Below are 6,000 nucleotides of genomic sequence, written 5' to 3' on the forward strand. Positions count from 1 at the left end.
GGGGCTCAGAGAAAGCAGCAGACCTGTTCTGTGTACTAAGTAGTTTCAGTCACGTTCAACTCTGTGTGAGCCCAAGGACTGTAGCATGCCAGGCTCCTCTGTCCATGGAATTCTCCAGGCCAGAGTACTGGAGTGGGTAGACATTCCCTTCTCCAGGGGATCTTCCCGACCCAGGGATCAAACCTAGGTCTCCCACACTGCAGGTGGATTCTTTACCTTCTGAGCCAGATTATCCCTTATGCCTGTTCTGACAATTCCTAAATGGCTTACAGATCCAGAGCAGAGCATCTAAATATCTATCCCTGGGAGGTCTTATTAATTTAATGAGAGATGTTTAGGGTTATTTGATCAGAGATTCACAATGCTTAATAAACCTTCATTTATACTCTAGTTAAATTTTCAGGTGTTACCCACTTCCCTGAAGACTAGTGATTGAGCTTGTTAAAGGTGAAATTACTCATATAACCCTAGCTAGCTTGGGTTAAAAATGCAAAGGACTTGCTTGTTAATAGAAAAAGAGTCAGAGTGAAGGAATTAGAGATGATCAGCCAGAGGCCTATATTATTTTATTATTTCTCTCAACTAAGAAGTTGTTTAGATTTCAGATCATCTGGAGAACTGTCTTGTTTGCAATTCAAAAGGGAAAGGGTGAGGGATGGATTGGCTACAAAGAGGAAACACCAAGGAATCCTGGAGTAATAGGACTGTTCTGATTGTTGATTATCCCACTACTCTATATACATTTGTTAATGCTAATGAAAGTCCTGAAAATGAGAAAATTTAGTGTACATAAACTAAAATGATAAAGGGGAAGTGGAATGCCTAAAGAAATTTTCGTCTGGGGACCAAGTTCCAGCTATGCACTGTGGGATCTGAGGACTTCTCTGATTCATCAGTGGTTAGAGTTAGATGTAGAGTTACTAGAGTTAGTAGTTAGATGTAGAGTTAGTGCAGTGATGGGGCATACTATTGGCAAATTATATTCTTTAATTGGCCAGATTAGTCTTGACAATATAAGAGAAGTCTTACAGAACCCAAATTATTCTTATCCTGCCTTGCATCTTCTTAATTTCAGAAATTCAGTTCCTTACAAATTGTTCCCCATTCACCTCACTAAGACACACACACACACACGCACACACACACACACACAACCCCCACATCCCAAGAGGACTTCTTACAATAAGCCTCTATTTGGCATCTGCTGTGACAAACTGACTTGCATGATCATTGGCTATAAGGCCTCAACTCCACTCTCATTCCCTGACCAGGTATTTCCTCTGGTATATGCCAACACAATGCCAGATGGCTCTCAATGCCAAAAATTCTACATTGCTTTTAGTAATCACTGTACTGAACTCAGACAGTGTTACATGCATAAAATTGAGAATAATGTCTCCCTTTCTTGTAGCAATCAGTCCTAGACTGAGGCCAAACTGAGAACCAGATATTGAACCAGTGGACTCTCTCACCAGATGCTGCACACACCTCCTCTCTCTCCTTTCATCCTTAAGTTAAGCACACAAAAGCCATCAGACAGATCTACTCACACAACTCAATGTCTGTGGGTCTTCCACTGATACCCAAGAGCCCTGGGGTTTTCCTGTTGACTCCACTACCCTACCTGACTCCTGTTGCATTCCTACATGGTTGGGAGTTAATCAACCAAAGCTTTTAAGAAGAAATGGATTTTGTGCTAAATCCCAGAAGACCAGAAAATAATGAATAGGGAAAGGGAGGAACCCAATTGCTCTAGACCTTAGGAACATATCCCATATAAGACATTCTCTCCTGAAAGCTTTTGACAGATAAAAAGTACATTTAGCTCAACTGAATGGCTGATATTTGAACCGATTCTCTTGTATGCATTTCTAAAGTATATATATTTTCTGCCAATCCAAAAGAATGTTCTTAAAAGGGTTTTAGAACAGGGTCACAGAAAGCAGTGGCCCATAGAAATAAGTTCATATTTGCTCACATATATGGCTAAGGAAATGCATCACAGATCAATTGTGAATCTCATTATTAAGAAATTTTAGGCTGTCAAAACCTTAAAAGCTATATTTTCCCTATAACACACAGATGCATTTCCATTCACCTTTCCTTTAAAGGTCTCCATTAGAATAAAAATATATTGAACGGCAATCCTAAAGAGAACTAGTCAACACTTCTCTTTTTCCATATGAGTTATCTTAAAGCTTCTATTATACATTCCATTAAAACTACTATGTAAGTTATAGCTACAGGCCAGATAAACATGTAAGCTAGCTTTCTTTGGAAAATGAACACTTCAAAGAGAAAAAAACTTCCCTTTTACTGCTTTTATTGTCAAAGTCTCCCAGGTAAATTGTATTTATCGTAGTAGGTTGCTCATTCTAAGCAACTGTGTTAGGAAGTTGGGCCCCCACCTAATGGAGCGGTGCACTCTCTGAAGCAGCTGAAGTTATTTGAGCTGATTATATTAATATTATTATCACTGTTTAACCATAGGGCAAAGCTTTAAAGGGATTTTCAATCCATGTTCACTACACAAGATATATGGCTAAGATTCAAAATGTAAACGCCTACAGGATCAAGAATCTTGGCAGCACATATAGGAGGATGGAGATGGTGGGGTGTAAGAACAAAGCAATGTGGTGACTGTGGAGGAGTAAGGACATATCCCATCATAAGGAGACAGATTCTCCTGACTTCGAGACATTTGTCACTGTGAGGCAAAGAGGACTTAGTGAAGATAGGTGTAATGATGTTTAAAAGAAGCTGGAAATGTGGATATGTTTTGTCTGTCTGTGGAATTTCCCAGTTTAAAATGTTGACCAAAACACTTTTGAAACCCTGAACTGAACACAATCACACTTTCAGGACAAATTCAGTCACAGGGCTGCCAGTTAGGTACAGTTTTCCGTGTTGACAGGCCATATAACGAAGAGCTATGTTAATGCTCTGTGTCAACTTGGGTAGGTCACAGTACCCAGATTTGGTGAAACATATCTGGATGTTGCTTAGAAGGTATTTTTTTAGATGAAACTAACATTTGAATTTGCAGATTTTGAGTAAATGAAATTGCTCTTAATAATGTTGGGAGGCCTTATTTAATCAGTTGAAGGTGTTGATAGAGAAAGACTGCCCTCCTCAAAAGACAAAATTCTGCCTGCAGACTGCCTTTGAATTTGAACACTGATTCGTCGTTGAGTCTCCAGTGTTTGTGGCTACCCTGCAGATTTTAGATTTGCCAGCATCCACAACCGTGTGAGCCATTTCCTTAAAATGCATCTCTATCTCTCTCTATATATGTATGGATACATACAAATATATACCGTTAAAATGTAATACAAAACAGAGACTGAACTTGAAAATTTCCTGAGCAGACAAAACCATTTAGCCATATAAGCAATACTTAAATTAGCTTATTCTGCAAAACAAGTTAAACTTAATTGTAGTTACTTGTAAATGCCTCTGATAATAATAAAAGAAACTTAAGTCATCTTCCTTAAAAGATGGTATAAGATTATCACTTTTAACCAGTACTCTACCTTCTGCAAAGCCCTATTATAATAGCTAATTACTATAAACAAATCCCTCATTTTCACTTTACAAGCCATCCTGTAACACCATGCCCCTTAGCTGCAAATCAGCTTTTGATTTGAAAGTTCTCAGTTCTCAAACTGCTCTTAAATGCACAATAAACTCTTACTAAACACTATTCAGTGACTTGATGGTTTAATTTTGCTATTTATAAATTTTTTAAAATATACACATATATGTGTATATTCAAATAAGACATATTTTGAATGGCTAGTTTTGAGGGAAGAGACAGGACGAGAGAGATGATGGAATAAGGGTGCTATTTCTGAAGTTTCAGTGGCTCGGATAGTAAAGCATCTGCCTGCAATGCAGAACACCCAGATTCGAGCCCTGGGTGAGGAAGATCTGGAGAAGGGACTGGCAACCCACTCCAATATGTATATGTGTATGTGTGTGTATGTATATATTTGTGTCTGTATGTGTATATATATATATATATTTGTATATAAATATATATGCATATAGTTGTTTTTGTTTCTCTGGAGAATCCTGACAAATTCACCAGTTTTGTTTGCTTGCTTGGGATAATTTAATGTCTATTTTCCCAGGATAATTAAGTAGTAAGATTTTTTCTCTCAAAAGTTATCATTTGGGATAATAAGTTATTTGGCCACCCTATTTATACAGCTTTAACTCTGTCACCCAAGATGACCACATGCTGAATTCTACGCATGAAACCTCACAAGTCACTCTGATCTAGTCCATTTGACCCCTGGCACCTTCCTTCCTAACAGATGATGAAAGTGAAAGTGTTAGTCACTCAGTTGTGTCCAACTCTTTGAGAATCCATGCACTGTAGCCTGCCAAGCTCCTCTGTCCGTGGAATTCTCCAGGCAAGAATATTGGGTTGTCATTCCTGTCTCCAGGAGATCTTCTTGACCCAGAGATCAAACCTGGGTCTCCTGCATAGGAGGCACATTCTTTACCATCTGAACCACTGAAACTTTAGAAATAGCACCCTTATTCCATCATCTCTCTCATCCTCTGTCTCTTCCTTCAAAATTAAGCATTCAAAATATATCTTATTTGAATTATTTCCTTTCTTTTTCACTCCTAATTTATTCATGTTTTTGTTTTAAGTTGAAGTGTAGTTGACATAAATATATTAGTTTCAGGTGTATAACACAGTGATTCAATATTTTTCATAGATTATACTCCGTAAAAGTTATTAAAAACTACGATTTGCTACTTCCCTATGCTATATATTATATCCTTGTATCTTACTTTACACCTAGTAGTTTATAGCCCTTAATACTCTTGCCATTTGAGACAACATGGATGGACCTAGAGGATTTTATACTGCATGATTTATATGTGTGTTTAAGTGCAAGCTACTTCAAATCATGCTTCTTTTATTCAGCTCTTGATCTCACATTACAGGACCCTCGGCTCTTACTTTATAAACTGCTCTTACTCATGACTTTCTCCTCTTTTCCCTCTCTTTACTTTACTTCTCATTTAAATCACTGTCTAAAAAGATTTATGGGAGTGATGGGAACTTTGTTCCACATAATCATTCAAGGACTCAACTACTTCTATCTACCTATTCCACAGGGTTTCCATGGAATCCTCTACATCTGGCTGGCAGATAAGGGGAGAGAAAGGGCCTGAAATCTGGACTAAGCATGATCACTTCTGCCTGCATTCTATTGGCCAGAGCCCAAATGACCCACCTAACTGAAAGGAAGCTTGGGAAAAATAATCCTGCAGTGTTCAAGGAAGAAAAGGAAGTAGAACCTGATACACACACACTGGGCCATAGCTTCAGTGCTTCCCTAAAGGCCAGTGGTACAATGATAAAATACAACTTGGTAAATACCACACTATGATGGGCTAAGATTACAAAGTACATGAATACATCTCCTCACGTGCCAGCTTGACAAGAATATTTAGAATCTCAAGACGAGTAGGTGAATTACATGTCCTTCACTGGATTTTCCACCAACTGCTGCTGCTGCTGCTAAGTCACTTCAATCGTGTCTGACTCTGTGTGACCTCATAGACGGCCTCCCACCAGACTCCCCAGTCCATGGAATTTTCCAGGCAAGAGTACTGGAGTGGGTTGCCATTGCCTTCTCCATTTCCACCAACAGAATCCAGATTTGAAATTTCCAGGAGAAAAGAGGCATTATAGTTGAAGAATAAGCACAAAATGAATAGGACTGCCATTTTGATGCAATAGAGAATTGGAGCATTTTGGAATTTCAGTACATTCCAAAAAAAGAACATACCTAAAGTGTTAAGTAAAGCTGTATGCTACGATAAGAGACCACCAGTCAGAACAGTGGGACAGTAAAAACTTGTCTTAAGCTAATTCATTATGAGTAAATTTAGCTTCATTTTCTCTGAAAAGTTAGAAAACGAAGAGTAACTGATTTTAGCCTAAAATGAACATAGCGTCAATAAAGTCACAAA

General features: G+C 38.3%; 1 long non-coding RNA gene across 1 annotated transcript in view; it reads right to left on the reverse strand.

The window, feature by feature from the left end:
• The window catches only part of LOC145544844 (uncharacterized), a 130,154-nt gene extending 124,587 nt beyond the window's left edge, over positions 1-5,567 (reverse strand). Inside the window, exon 1 of the long non-coding RNA XR_014081668.1 lies at positions 5,454-5,567. This is a non-coding gene — a long non-coding RNA (uncharacterized LOC145544844). The remainder of the gene's footprint in view (positions 1-5,453) is intronic.
• Positions 5,568-6,000: the final 433 nt, after the last annotated feature.

This window comes from Giraffa tippelskirchi, chromosome 1 (genome assembly GCF_054371585.1).
Source record: "Giraffa tippelskirchi isolate mGirTip1 chromosome 1, T2T-mGirTip1v1.2.pri, whole genome shotgun sequence".
NCBI lineage: Eukaryota > Metazoa > Chordata > Mammalia > Artiodactyla > Giraffidae > Giraffa > Giraffa tippelskirchi.